Below are 9,053 nucleotides of genomic sequence, written 5' to 3'. Positions count from 1 at the left end.
AACGCAGTGACTGATGACGCACCGTCTGCGGTAAGAGCAGATGGGGTTCACCAACCGAGCTGACCTGCGTGTTTCGCTTGTGCGAGTGAATCTTTAGACCTACAGAGGGCAACTCGGGCTTGTTGAAACGGCACAGCAGGCGTTCCGTGGCCTTCTAGACGAGCGGCTGTAGGACGGGGTCTGTGAAGGGCCAGCTGCGGAGACCGGGGTCAGCCTGGAGCCCTGCCAGCGTGTCCACGCCCTGATCCGCGATCGATTCTTTCCGAAGACATTCCTTGTACAACATCCGCGCCATGATCAGCTCTGGGTATCTTCTGATTTGATGACAGCGAGCATCTCTTCCATCAGATCGTCTTGCGATGTAGTGGCCGGGCGGACAGAAAACTTGAGGTGCTTGCAGACAAACTTGTAAAAATCGCGGCACGCGCGACATAAGTAGTTCCGTCCGAGAATTTTTACAAGCATTCGCCCCCTGTTTGTCTATGCTGGAGAAAGCGGTGGAGAAACTGCCTCGTGACGTCGCCGGTGGGAGGAGTCTAATCTCCATCGCCAACAAACTACATGGGAAGAGAACTCCACCGTAACATGTCCGGTGACGTCGCCGAACTGTGGCGATCGAGTTGAAACTACATCGTTTTTTTTTTCCTCCCTACAAGGAATTTCGCAAAACCGCAAAACTCGGCAGTGATTGCTTCTAGGAAGCAATACACTTAAGTGTCCGAAACGTATAGTGCAGAACAATTTAATCAAACTATTATTGTTGAAATTTGTCGCGTGAAACATTTAGTTTACTTCAGTTACAGAAAAACTATTAGCATTAGCTGCAGCCCTTTACGTTGCGCTGGCAAGCAGTCATGGCCGGCAACACGAAGCGGAAGTAAAGACCTCGCGTGTCGGTCCACCGGGTTAGCCTTCTGAACAACTTTTTGACACAAAACCAAGTTTAAGTGAGGGCCGCCACTGACATTCCTCTGACCACGCCTGAGCGGGACGAGTTGTGGGACAGAATTGTGGACGAGCTGAACTCCCAGGGCCCGTCCATAAAAACGCGAGCAGAATGGAAGGGCCATGGAATACTCGTGTGTTCCACGCCCGAGCACGAGATTTGGATACAGCGTGTGCTGCTTGGCCGTAATTCACTACTGCGTGGTGCACGTTAAAAAACCGAGGCAAGTAGTCGTACTGCACTGGCTCAATTGCTTATCTAGGTAATAATGTCGCAATTTTCAAGCAGACTAACCGCCTGTTGTATAAACAACTAACAACAAATTTGACTTTTTGACTTTGTTTGACTGTTTTAGTGCGACTTCTCTCGTGCTGCACGAGAAAAAAAAAAAAGTTCCTTTGGAGGTTAAATTTTTGGTGAAGTACACTCTTAGAAAAAAGGGTCAGTATAGTCCTCCCTAAAAGGAGGAACGCTCTTGACACATATGTTCCTTCAGAAAGGGAGAAACTTTCGTCCCTTAAGCAGGGGAGGAAAAGTTCCTCCGTCGACTGCATCTCATTATGGCGGCCACGAATCGAGCAGATCGAGCTCGGTAAGGCTTAACGAGAACACTAAGTCTATTGCACGAAGCGAGAGGAGCAGGAAATAAAAACGTAACACGAGCTTTCCGCGAACTGTATTTATTTCCGAAGTTTCTTTACCCCTGCAGGTACAGAAACTTACGCTTCGAAAGCATGCAGTCACTCAGTCTTCTCATCGTCAGCACTGCGATGTTCAACGGAGACAACCGGCACTCAGTTCGCGCACTTTATGTCCTACCTTTGCTATTCCTCGAGCCACAATTCCTTCGTCAACCGTTGCGTCAACCGCACATCACGGAGGAGTGAAAAACATTCGCCCGCAAAACCAAAAGCCGCTCTCAATAAAAGCAAATCCGAAGCAACCTCTTGGCTTATCGCAGCACGGTAACACGAAATTATGGCGTAGCCGCGTAGCGTAAAAGGATGTTAAATCGCTTGCCACCAGATGGCAGGGTCAAGCAGAGTAATCGCACGTAGCTAGGCTAGGTGGCGCTAGGTACCGCCCAATTCATGTTTTACAAAAAAATATTTTTATTTCCTTACGCCACAATTGCGTTTCCTTTCCGACGGAATCTCTAACACATGTAGACACGTTGCGCACACTACAAACATCAGGTCAACATATATTGAACGCATACACAGGCATCGCACATACAAACATCAATACAACAGCACACTATCCCCATCACTACTACCCAGCCCTGCGTTTCCGTCTTTTATAGTGGTCGTTTTGAACGTACGGAATTTTTCGGTGACTCCCTAAGCAAAAAAAAAATATTCCGAACATGTTCATTTTTTTCCAGCAATGTCATACATCTGGGGCTATTTTTAATGGCTCAAGGGATGCATCTCTTATTAAAAGAAAACGCTCGATCATGCCGTAATTATTTGAAAGCCAATAAATCGAGCCGCTCCAATGTGGTTCCAAGCCATGAGTTTGTTTTCCCGCACGGCCCTTCGTAGCCAGTATTTATATTGTAGTGTTTGTTTTTCTATTTGTGCTGTTCGCGCACGGCTGCAATTGCCGTCTTGAATTAATCTTCGTAGAGCGGATATTCACTCAGCTGGAAGTGATGCTTTACGGGCAGAGAAATCGCTTTTCGATCAACTTGAATGCAGTCAAAGCCGCGACTTGCGACAACTGTTAAGTGTACGGAGCTGCGCCGTTGCGAGCTCGAAAACTTCTAGCGCTCATCCCAGCGCGCCACTTAGAGGGCAGTTTCTACAGGAACCGTAATATATTTAAACAGTAAATTAAAGGATAGCGTTTTTTGTTTTTTTCCGATTTTGCCTGTCTTTTTTTTTTTTATGCTAAACTTCCATTATAAATATACGTACTTTCCGTCATACTTTCGTAGTGTTGTCTTTTCCCCAGAGCGCAATCGCTCTCGGGGACCGAGTCACATTGGCCACTGTACGATAGGAGCTTACCGTTCAGACCAGCGTTCCAACATGACTATCCACACGTCGATCGACTGCACCTAATCCCTCAAGTGGTTTTAAACTCTTTAATGTAAAGCGGAATGTCATCCTGCGACACCCCGGCCCCTCCGATAACGGCCCGACCAGCGGCATCAATGCCCGACAGTTTACGTCATCTCATCTTGTTGTTACAGCACTGATACGCGAACACACGGTCACACACGGTCACATCGGCGATAATTCCAGTCTTCTGTTCACAACCTACAACACTGCCATCACAATGTCGCTGACACGAAGAAATACAGAACCACGTTGACGATGTTGCTGACACGCAGAAGAATCACGTTGAACGCCGGTTGGCACTCGGCACGGGACGACGGAACCGAACTCAGCGCGGAAGGCACCCAGGCAGCCGGCAGGAAAACCTGCCTTCCTTGGACGCAGTTCCCGCGATTTCCATAACGTCGAAAACGTCGACACAGTTCCTCGTGGTTTCGCTGCTGTAGCAGGCTGTAGTTCCGCATGTGTCCCGCAAATTGGAGACGGCCGTCTTACCCAGTGTATGTAGCGCTGCTGGCACTGCTCCGGAACTTCGCTGTTTCTAGCGGCTTCGTTAGCTCGTTTGGTAAAATTAGTGGTAAAAACGTCAATGCAACCGAAATGTTCTGCACGTTTGGACTAGAAAACGGAATTACAGGCGGCCTTCGCTGCCGCTGAAGCTCAATCAACTCAACATTAATTTATTAAACAACGTGCGCGATGTGCTCGAAAAACGAAACTGAAAGAAGATGGGTCGGGAGGGCGAAAGCTTTCTCCGGTCTGCCTGGAGGAGGAAAACGTCTCGGAGAATAATAAGGACTTTAATTTTCCTTTCATCGGTCTGGGTTTGTTTATATGTGTTTTGGTAAACAAAAAACAAAAAAAAAAAAACTTTACAAAAAAAAACAAAAAACAAAACACTTTCCTGGGGATCGAACCGTTGACCACTTGGTCAGTAGCGCGATGTTCTACCCCTGCGCCAACTGAACAAGGAGGAACTCGCCCTCCTCCTTTCATCTGAACTGCCGTTCCTCCCTTCTCTGGGCAACTTGTCCGCAACAAGGAGGAACAGTCGCTTTTGCTACCTTTCTCCTCCCTTTTTTCTTAGAGTGTAGGAAGCAAAAAAAAGAAAAGAAAACAGAATATTCCGCTCAAGTGGCGTTTGTAGTAGAAAGGGAGGAAAAAAAATCAGTTTTTAGTCCCACGGTACAGTGTACTAGAAGGACCGAGTGGGGGGCGAGCTACAGGCTCCGCTCATGCTTTCAGATGCACCTCAAAGTGTGGAAAGCGATCAGGTGGACCCAAGCCACTTGGATCGCAGCGCCACCTTCGTTGAGTGTACAAGAAAGGACTGAGTGAAACGACCGAAGCGTTTCTTCGGCGCTGTTGCTCGTGGAACGATTTTGGCGTTGGAACGCAACGCGTTTTTCATAAAAACCGGCTAATCCGAACCACTTCGCTCGTATACATATAGTGCCCGAGAGGGCGCTACGAGCGAAGTGGCTTAGATTAGCCGGTTTTTTCCACATGCAGAGGTACCTAAATAGCACTCCGGTTGCCCCACTCGGTCCTTCTAGCACACTAGAACGGTGACAAGCTTGGTTGTGTACGATAAAAGCTTGGTGTCTTCGCGTTCTCGAAACATCGCCGTCAATATTGACAACCTGACATTACTCTTATTTCCGTTAACAAACGCATAATTACCCCCACTTTGGCTAATATTTAAAGTCCACCATAAAATGATTTGATCCCGCCGATGGGGGAGACAAGTGCCCGGAAGGGAAATCCGTCCGAAAGTGGACAATGCTACTCGACTGGTTGTGACCTAGCCACGTCGGGCTACACATATAAATAAAAGGAACGACATGGGCGCTTTTTAGTAAATGCCGTTTTATCGGCGGAAATAAAAACGACCTCAGACTATCAACTTCGACGGTGTTGATTTTAGAATGCAATTACCCAGGCCTCCATCATAGAGACAATCAAACATGTCGATCGCAGCTGATAATCTTTGTCGTGACGTCACACATGAACCACGGCTGTCTCCGAGCGCTCTCTCGTGCTGCTCTTAATTGTTTGGCGCGGAGTTGTAAGGATTTTTCTCCCCTTCAATGAAAAATGTCACGAAGATACACAAATCTGCGGGTTAGTGAAAAAAAAAACTTCGCGGCAATTTTTCGGTTCCTCCCCCTTCTATGTCACAACACAAAGAAAGTTGTGTTTGACGAGTTTTGCGACCCAAGATTCTTAGACCGCGGCTTCCGGTTAAGGTCACGCATTGAAGTAAAGTTACTTCCTGAGCACGTGAAGCATGACACCTTTCCTCGACAGTTTTTTGCTCGATGTCCCTTCTGTGTGAACGGAAAACATCGGATGTCACCGGATATCCTCTTTTTCTTTTGATCTAAGGTTAGGCCATCGGAGCAGTATTCATTTGCGTGCTTCATTCACCTACAGATGAAGCAACCGAGTTCAGTGTTTGCCTGTAGCAGTGCAGCTGCAGAATTCGCCGATTGTCGTTTGTGGTCGGTCTGATTTTGTTTAGCTCCTGGGCTCGCCGTCTCAGCTATCCCAGCTCGTTCTCTACTTTCAACTTCGTTCCGAAGGAAGCTCAATGTTTTCGAGACCTCTCCTCCGACTAGCTCAGCTGTCAATGTGTTGTTGACTAGGAAAGCCGACCGCTGCTTGAAGCGCCTTCCTTTTCGGGTCTTCCTTGTATGTCTTCAGATGACGTCGTTGGGTATGTGGAGCTAGCTCGTCGGTAGTACTCCAGGACCAGATCTTTCGGCAATGCCTTGGAAGGATGTCACACATCATTGTGGACTATGACTCTGATCCAATTCCAAGAGCCTTCAGACCTCGGATGTTCAGTTAAGGTGATCTTACATCCGGCGTAGACCTCTGGTGTCGTTGGATAAATTGACATGAGGCAGCGTCCGCAGTTTTGCTAGATGATCTTGCTCAATGCGTCGTCTGTCTCGGAATCCAGCAGCAAGGATTTTGACCGCGTGATTGTAGCAGGCGTTCGTGCCTTGTAGGCCTGCGATCCCTGCAGCTGCTGATCGCGTTAGAAGGGTCCGCAGATAGTGAAATTTCTGGTATCGTGGGACGCTCTCGTTCTCATGCACTGCGCTACAGAATTGTTCCCAGAAGCTCTGCGGCCCACCGATGTCGCCATTACACGTCTGGAGCCGTAGCTCTGGAAGCTTGATGCCAGTGATGCGGTTTGGGCTCTTCTTCGGTCCGATGTTTTTGATTGCGATGACACCGGTGGCGGCGGCGGTTGGACTTCTCTTTGCGGAGGCATGTCGCTTTGCTACCCAGCAAATAGATCATCCTGGTAGCCAAGTCGTCGTGCTCGACTACGGCGGTGTATTCCGCAACGAGGGTCATCCCAAAACGCCACTTGGAGGGCGATTTCTCCAGGAATCATAGTATATTCAAACAAAAAAATAAAGGGCAGCTTTTTTTTTTAGATCGCATTTATTATACTCTCTTAAAGGGCTCATGAACGGATTTTCGGCTGGAATAAATCAATTTATATTGAGATTTTACTAATAGCACATCGTCTAGTGGGCCAAAAGAAAAAAGGTAGAAAGTCAAAAGCCTGACTTTCGGTACGAAAATTTGAAAACACAGCGTACTATTTCGTACCTCCTTCCTTCCGTAAGCTCTCTTACTTTTCACTGTGATACATCCGCGGTCCCCGCAGCGCGTCATCGGGCCCAAACGCACGTCACACGACACCGGACCTCACTTATTCCCTTCACCCCTAAGCTAGGCTAGCATTGTGGTGGAAACTACGCGCTCGCCGGACCAATCAGCCACCTCCCTTTCATCGCCTGACCTCATTCTCTGCGCGTGGGTATGCGCGAGAGAGTGTGATCACGTGGCAAAAGTGTGGTTGGCCCAACGAGCAAGTAGCTTCCACAGCACTGTCAGCTTCGGGGTGAACGGGGTGGGGAAAGCAACTTTTTTCTGAATTTTGAGCAACGGGCTAATCTTCTAGGGGGCGAATGGCTCTGTCCGGGTACACAAACTACAGTCCGAGGAAGAGGGGACTGCCCTCTTTCCGTCTTCTTGAACTGTTTGGTAGAATGCGTGATTTATGAATTGAGGGGGAAAGCTAAACAGGACAAAGTTGGAAAAGTGTTTCATGACTCCTTTAATGCTAAAATTCCGAACAGTAAATATACTTACTTTCCGTCATATTACCATACTGTTCAGTCATTTCCTCACAGCGCAATCGCTCTCGGGGAGGAGACAGCATGGCATCGCAGACGACAGTCATATTGTTCAGACCAGCGTTCCAACTTGGCTGTCCGCACATCGATCGATTGCGCCGTAATCTCCTGAAGCGGTCCTAAGCTCTTTAATGTGCTACACTTGTAGAATTGACATTGATTCTCTCCGGCGACGTTGAACTCAACCCCGGGCCCGTTACGGACGCCCAAATCCAGAAATTGCTGAGGGCAGTTGACCTACTACCAAAGCTGGATAAAGGGCAGGAAACTCTAATAAACGATGTGGCAGAAATAAACCAGAATCAGGTTCGACTCGACAAAAAAATTGGAGCCCTGAGTAAGAAATTCATTGCGATGGCAACGGAAATGGCTCTGTTAAAAAGCTTCAAAGATGATATGCAGGAAATCGGTGCCCTCGCAACCAGTCTATCAGCGCAAGTTGCTGCGGTCTCCTCTAGACAGGATGACTCGGAAAACAGATAAAGAAGAAACAATTTATTATTTTACGGAATCAATGACGAACCTAACAAAACATGGTCCCGTTCTGAATTAAAAGTAATTGAGTTCTGTCAAAAAAATCTAGAGGTGACCGTGGCAGGGAACGACATCGAACGTGCTCATAGGCTAGGCCGCCCAAATTCAGGAAAGGCAAGACCAATTATTGTTAATTTTCTGTCCTTCAAAGTCAAGCAGCACATTCTATTCCAAGGATGCAAACTAAAAAACAGTGGCTTTTTAGTCGGAGAAGAGTTTTCGGACAAGTTCAGATTTGAACGCAAACAGCCGTTGGAGCATGCAAAATCACAGGAAATGCCTAATAAGCTACGTTTCAATAAGCTCAGTATTGACGGGGTAGACTATTTTTATGATAACGCCTGAAGGATGCGTAAAACCACACTCTTAGAAAAAAGGGTCAGTATAGTCCTCCCTAAAGGGAGGAACGCTCTTGACACATATGTTCCTTCAGAAAGGGAGAAACTTTCGTCCCTTAAGCAGGGGAGGAAAAGTTCCTCCGTCGACTGCATCTCATTATGGCGGCCACGAATCGAGCAAATCGAGCTCGGTAAGGCTTAACGAGAACACTAAGTCTATTGCACGAAGCGAAAGGAGCAGGAAATAAAAACGTAACACGAGCTTTCCGCGAACTGTATTTATTTCCGAAGTTTCTTTACCCCTGCAGGTAAAGAAACTTACGTTTCGAAAGCATGCAGTCACTCAGTCTTCTCATCGTCAGCACTGCGATGTTCAACGGAGACATCCGGCACTCAGTTCGCGCACTTTATGTCCTACCTTTGCTATTCCTCGAGCCACAATTCCTTCGTCAACCGTTGCGTCAACCGCACATCACGGAGGAGTGAAAATCATTCGCCCGCAAAACCAAAAGCCGCTCTCAAAAAGAAGCAAATCCGAAGCAACCTCTTCGCTTATCTCAGCACGGTAACACGAAATTATGGCGTAGCCGGCGTAGCCGCGTAGCGTAAAAGGATGTTAAATCGCTTGCCACCAGATGGCAGGGTCAAGCAGAGTAATCGCACGTAGCTAGACTAGGTGGCGCTAGGTACCGCCCAATTCATGTTTTACAAAAAAAAATATTTTTATTTCCTTACGCCACAATTGCGTTTCTTTTTCTTCGGAATCTCTAACACATGCAGACACGTTGCGCACACTACAAACATCAGGTCATCATATATTGAACGCATACACAGGCATCGCACATACAAACATCAATACAACAGCACACAAACCCGATCACTATTACCGAGCCCTGCGTTTCCGTCTTTTATAGTGGTCGTTTTGAACGTACGGAATTTTTCGGTGACT

General features: G+C 47.5%; 1 pseudogene; it reads left to right on the top strand.

Moving 5' to 3' along the window:
* Window positions 1–7,370: 7,370 nt before the first annotated feature.
* On the top strand, window positions 7,371–8,111 carry LOC121836867 (annotated as a pseudogene).
* Window positions 8,112–9,053: the final 942 nt, after the last annotated feature.

The sequence above is a fragment of the Ixodes scapularis genome, unplaced genomic scaffold (assembly GCF_016920785.2).
Source record: "Ixodes scapularis isolate PalLabHiFi unplaced genomic scaffold, ASM1692078v2 PGA_scaffold2__306_contigs__length_199485367, whole genome shotgun sequence".
In the NCBI taxonomy this organism is placed as follows: Eukaryota; Metazoa; Arthropoda; class Arachnida; order Ixodida; family Ixodidae; genus Ixodes; species Ixodes scapularis.
Note: the sequence above shows the minus strand (reverse complement) of the source record. Positions and strands in the feature narration are given on the sequence as shown.